Here is a 6,291-nt window from a genome sequence, read left to right as displayed (position 1 = left end):
ATACATACATTTATGACACCTTAAAAACCAAAAAAAAATGGGAGGTGTAAAAATTTAAAAATTTGAATTTTTTTAAACAATGCTTGCAGCGGTCTTGCAGTGTGTATGTATGTCTTTGGTTGGGTAAAAAAGTATTGTACTTTTAACTTGAACATTAAATTTTATAAATCGGCAGCATAGTTTAGTTGGTAAAACACCTGCTTTCCCCGTCTATTTCCATGATTTCAAGCCCAGGAGTGAACATCGAACAAAATTTAAGCTTTTTCATGCTTTTCGCCAAAAGCCTCTTTAGTAAAAAAAAAGTGAGAATAACACAAAGATGTTAAAACAATTTTGATTGAAAATCAAAAAAAATCAATGTTGGAAAAATGACAAGCTTTACAAGTAATTTTTAGTATTTAAACATTCCAAAATTCACAAAAATATGAAAATTATAAACGTAAAATCATTCCTGAATTTCTAGAACCACAAGCGTCCGGAAAAAACGTGTTTGTTTGCTCTCCGAGTAGGTACGGTGGGTGGTGATTTGCATGGGCAGAGAGCCAAGCCGAGAGACGAAATAATGATTTTTGGAAGAACTTTTGACAAAAGCTTTTTAATTTTTTTTTTATAAAATAAATAAAAGATATTTGATTTTAAGTTTCAATCCGCATTACATTTTAAAAATTTCAACACATGACATGAACACGATTTTTTTTTGTTTTAAAGATATGAAAGTGAAGTAAACATTATTTCAATTATAAATTTTGCATTTACTGCATTCCTCTTATTTTTAACTTTGATTTTAAATTTTGTATCTGAGTTCATTTGTTATGTAATGTTACGATTTTATTTTGAGACTTTGTGGGTTTGAATAAAATTCGATTCTAGGTTCTTGAATTCTACTGTTGAACTATCGGTATTTCCATGGAATTTTTATTGATTTCTGTTGTTTTTTAATATGTTAGATTTTTTGTCTGAAGTCCATGTTACTTTTTGATAGTCATGCAGGAGGAAAAATTTTATTCTGCATTCTATAAAGCGCATACCAAGTGGTTAATAAAATGAAAAGAGTTTTAATATCTACCTTTAAATTTTTCTAATCAAGAGATTTGTAGATGGTGATAGAGTTGTTTAAAGAATCGTGAATTTAATTTTGCATTTAACAGCTCTAATCAGCATTTCCATTTTCGATTAGTTGATTGAATTCTTCCTCAATGTTTGCACGTGATGAATTCGCAATTATCGCTTGCAGATCAAAGACATTTGAAGGCAATTGAACGAACTCTTCACAGTTTCTTTGTATGTTTAAAATATTATGTGTTCTCTAGACAGCGTATGAAAAAAAAGATTCATAGCCCCTCCCCCCACCTAAAAAATTGCCTGGGCCCCTCCGATGGCTGAATCCGGCCCTGACGTGCACTCAACAGACCCGCATATCCTCTAACGGGCAAAGTTTTTGATTTCGTGTAGGTAGTCGGTTCATGCGGATTCGCACCGAAATACATGAACGTCCGACCGAAGAAATCATTCCAGTCGAGCTCAGTCCAGTGCGAGTATGTGACGTGACAAACCTTTACTTTACACCAGGGCCGTAGGAAGAACCGACTCATGGGGGGGGCTTTTGGTGACTAATTTTCAACACACAATCCAACAACACACGTATAAAAAAAAATGAAAACAAATTATGTTTGTAACTATTTATATGATTATTAATTTTTAAGTACTCAATAATAGTTTTCGTTTAAAATTGTTACTTAAGAGAAGACACAAATGCCACAAGGATGGTAAAGTGTCATTAATAAAACCTTAAAAATGTAACTTTAGAAAAGTGATCCTTAGCCTAAAGGGTGGTCTAAATTATTTTTAATGAAATCTCTACAAACAAAATTTGAAAATTGCTTTCATCGAAGGATAAAATTTTTGATTTTGTATAAAATTCTGGTAGATAAAAGTTATTTGATTTGAGCATAAAATAAGATATTTTAGGATAGTCTTCAATTTCTTAAAAAAAATACTTATTCTATTCTGAAATCAAACAAGCCCAATCTTCTTAACTCTTTTGCAAATTCCAAGATTTTAATCTTTGATGAAAATAAATAATATTATCCTAAAAAAAATTAAGATATAAAAAATTTTTGAATCAAATTTGCTCGATGCAAACTTGAACTAAATTTATGATTTTAGTTTGAAATTTGGTTTTTAAAAAAGCTGCAACATTAATAATGTTACATCGGAAAAATAAAAAAAAAATTGTGCAGATTTTTTAGACGAAGATCAGGTACATGTTTCCTAATCAGGAAATATTTTACATAAAGAATCAATTCTATACTAAAATTCCTGTGGATGATTTTTTTTAAATAAAGTTTGGGATATTTTGCATGAATCAAAACTTTACTCAAATTCTTCTTTATATTTGTGATTTCAGCTGAAATGTGAGTACAAACTTATTCTGATTAAACATTTTTGAAATCTGGAAATTGAATTGACTAGCAAATTTTTAAGTTTATGTTCTTTTGAGTTTCACAACAATTTTATGTTGATTGAAAAACTCATTCACCAGCTAAATCTTCTTCTGAATTTTAAATCTGAATTAAAAAATTGAACTTTGAATCTTTTTTCGAAATGTATAAGAAATTCGATTCCCGAAACTTAATTCCAGATAAGAATTTCATCAGCCAAATCTTAGAGCCGTCATTCATGAATCCATTATTTAAATTCTGTAGTGCTGGTTTAATCTTAATTCATTATTTCAATTATTTATTTTTAATCTGTTTTGTGAATTTCAATTTCAATGTTTTCAATTTTGGATCGCCACTTAGAAGCTTTAAATGTTTATATTTTGTGTTAGAATAATGTTTAAGAACTTCGAATTTGAATATAATATAAATTTCTTCTTTTTCCATATTCGGAAAACTTTTAAACAAATATTTAAAATGCATTTGATTTTCGAAAAACATGATTCAAATTTGATATGAAATGCAAAACCGAATTCGAACATAAATTTCAAAGCAACTTTTCATTCTCAATTTCTTATGATTATTCGAACTGAAAATCAAGAATCCCAAACTTGATACAAAATCAGAAATACGAAAATATGTAGAAATACAATTTTGGATATAGGAATATGGAACCAGAACTTCCAAAATGGGTTTCATTTAAAATTTAATAGTCAGACCGGAATTTATATGATAAGGTTGCCAAATTTCCCGGTTTTAATCGGATTGGCCCGGATATTTAATATAAAAATTGGGAAAAGTCCGGATTTTGGCCGGGTTTATTCTCATTCTCATTCTTAAATCAAACTTTAAAAAAAATGTGCTGTAATTTCTTTTATTTATGAGTTCAAATTTTTTGCAGCAAGTATCAAAAATTTTCATGATAGGTTTTTTAAGTTTTTCTAGATTTTTGATGAGTAATTCCTAGGTTTTGACCGGTTTTGCCTGCATCTGGTCGACAATTTTGAAAGCAAATACCCGGATTTGGCCTAGTTTTTATATAAAACACGTGTTGAAAAAAGTCTGACACTCTTATTCTATGAACAAGTGAGAAAATTTTGAAAAACTGTAGCAGAATTTTGAACCTGAAATGGGTTTTTGTGGTTTTGTATTAGTTTATAGTTCAGATAGATGAATATCTTTGCTCTTTCATCATAATCTGATAATGAATTTAAAATTTTGAGTATAGAGTAGGATACCTCGCTTGCTTTTTTGGACCCTCATGGGGGGGGTTTAACCCCCAAAACCCCCCCCCGTTCCTACGGCCATGCTTTACACCATCATCAGGTCAATCAGTATGCTCGTGTAAACCGGGAAATCGTCTCATTCCGAGTGAACTTGCCTGATACTATACCTACGAAGGGCCAGTTAAACCTGATACGGCCGGTAGTCTAACCCTTTCTTTTTCGGTTAATTGAGGTTTAATTGACTCCACTATTCGAAGCTAGAGAGAGAAATTCTTACGGTTTTCGGCATCTATTTAGAAGTTTAGACTCTTTGCTGTCTTACCACATGCCAAAGGATTATCGCCATGCAAAACTTGTTGCATTCTATGGATTAGCCAATCGAGCCGGAACTTGTGTCTTACTGACATGCACCCTTTCCGGCATGATCGGTTTTCGTTTAGTTCGGTTCGGATTGCTTCCAGTCCAGTGTGATACGTGAGCTTCGAACAGAAACAAGCAAAACACGCCGCTCTGAGGCCGCGCTTTTTATTCGTCACAAATAACAACTGAATTTCAATTTCTGAATTAATCAAAGGTGAATAAAGTATCGACGAATGTAGATATGTGAATTCCTTCTAGCAAGTGATACAGAAGTGTCTAGTCCAGAAAATTTTGTTTTCGGTGAATGGTGTTTTCAGGGATTCGGGAGCCAAAATAACAGATTAACCTTGAGAAACAAAGGCTGCATGTAAACAATAGTTTTGGCGGTTGCCTTTTAATTATCAAGTGTGACTAGCAGGATGATCAACAATAGATAGTTGGTGTAGAAATAAAGAGTGCAGCACATGATCAAGAAAGTTCTACAAAGTTGATGTTCTTCCCTAGCCATATGTTGTGATCATTAATTGTGTGACAAAATAGACTATCGTTTAACCTTTTGGGTTTGAGATCAAATGTATATTATGCAAGTGTATTATATCGATAGCTAGAACCCGGTCAGTGCGAAGAGTTTTCGGATCTACACAACAAAAGAGTGAGTGTTCTAGGTAAGCATTTGTTTTGTATTTTTCTTTTTTAAATGTTTCGTTGCAAAAAGGTTAAAAAAAATGTGGCTAGGGTTAAAATTTATGATTAAATTTAAAATCTGAATGAGAACTTTAAATCTGAATTCTGAATCCCCCCCTATGTTATAAAACTATGCTATGGTTAGTCGCTAGGGGAATGAGTTAATATAGGAAGAGTGGGAAATTTATACATTTTTTTTTAAAACACCTGAACGAATACAAATGGAATCATAGGGTTAGTTTAAGAAACATTTTGGAAAATATGTAAACCTTTGTAACTAGCTTGAATGTTTTTGAATAAATAGCTTTGGTTTGATCTCAAAAAATAAAAATCCAAATTTGAGATCTGATATCAGAACACCAAATCTGACTCAGTAATTCGAATCTTAGATTTGATACTGAAATTACATTACATACAATGGTTGAACTGATTTCTGAAATCTGAATCTCAATCCGAAATCTGGAACTGTAAGCAGCAATCGAAATCTTAATTTGAAATTTCGATCACAAACCTGAACAAGAAATTTGAATCTAAAATGAAATCTTAACCTGTATTTTGAATCTAGAATACCGTCAACTAGGCATCATGCAACACAAAAATCGCTCAAATTTTTAAATTTCATTATTGAAAATAGCTTGAGTGCGCAAGTATGCGCACGATTTTTTTTGGACATGTTTAAGGAAGTTAGAAGCATTCGTGAGATATGTGAAATTTTTCCCGGCGGAGCTCGGGAGATAAACATAAACACTAATTTTAAAAAACAACAACAAGTTTGTTCGAAAACATTGCACTATTTTGTTTAGCTTCTCTACCACTTGTGTTTATCAAGAAATAATCGCAATTTCAGCCACACTTCATTGGTCATATTAAAACTAAAATTTATAGAAGAAATTTTATTCATAGTCACATGATTCTGTGTGTTTACGCCAAATTTGATAAGATTTGATTTATAATTTTAATGTTTCAAGTTATGCCATTACTAATTCACTATACCGATGGTTAAAATCGACAATACTAATATGCAACAACTATCTAACAACCGAAAAACCTAAAAAAACTTATTTTTTTTTAAATTAATTTCGAGGTTTTGGCCAGGATTTAAGGTAAATACTCGTGTGTGCGCTCTCTAGTTAAATTTTAAACTGTCAGTGAAATATTGCTTTTTGACGTAGACACATCTTATCTTAGAGCATTGAATCACATTCAACATTCTTTAGATTATCATTTTATCATTTCTATGCGGTATGTACCTAAACGGCCAAATATATGTTTACTGAATTTATTATTGAATCTTGCGTTGTAGAATTGCAGTCTAGTTAATTGTGATAGGTCTTATGATATGAAATTTACCGTTTTCGTTTTATTCATAATTAATCAGAGCTTCTTCATGCTAATGGTGGTGAGTTTATTGATTTACACACTCTATTATATGGGCTTGTGATATAGCTCAGTTGGCAAGTCTGTTGTCTCCTGAGCCGATGTCCGCGAGTTCGAGCCCAAGAGTAAACATCGAACTTATATAATCGAAACAAAAAAACACTCTATTATCACCCGGTTGCTTCATAAATATATCTATTTATCAG

The 6,291-nt window shown here is 31.6% G+C and overlaps 1 protein-coding gene across 3 annotated transcripts in view; it reads left to right on the top strand.

Moving 5' to 3' along the window:
• Nucleotides 1–3,808: 3,808 nt before the first annotated feature.
• LOC129758791 (tyrosine-protein kinase receptor torso) overlaps nt 3,809–6,291 on the top strand; it is a 144,405-nt gene continuing 141,922 nt past the window's right edge. The window contains exon 1 of one of the 3 annotated variants that reach the window (XM_055756412.1): nt 3,809–4,689. The gene's annotated coding sequence lies outside the window, so the exon portion shown is untranslated. The remainder of the gene's footprint in view (nt 4,690–6,291) is intronic. The other 2 variants (XM_055756411.1, XM_055756410.1) reach the window with 2 other exon arrangements.

This window comes from Uranotaenia lowii, chromosome 3, assembly GCF_029784155.1.
Source record: "Uranotaenia lowii strain MFRU-FL chromosome 3, ASM2978415v1, whole genome shotgun sequence".
NCBI classification, from domain to species: Eukaryota; Metazoa; Arthropoda; class Insecta; order Diptera; family Culicidae; genus Uranotaenia; species Uranotaenia lowii.
The sequence above is the reverse complement of the archived record's forward strand: the minus strand, read 5'-3'. Positions and strand labels throughout refer to the sequence as shown.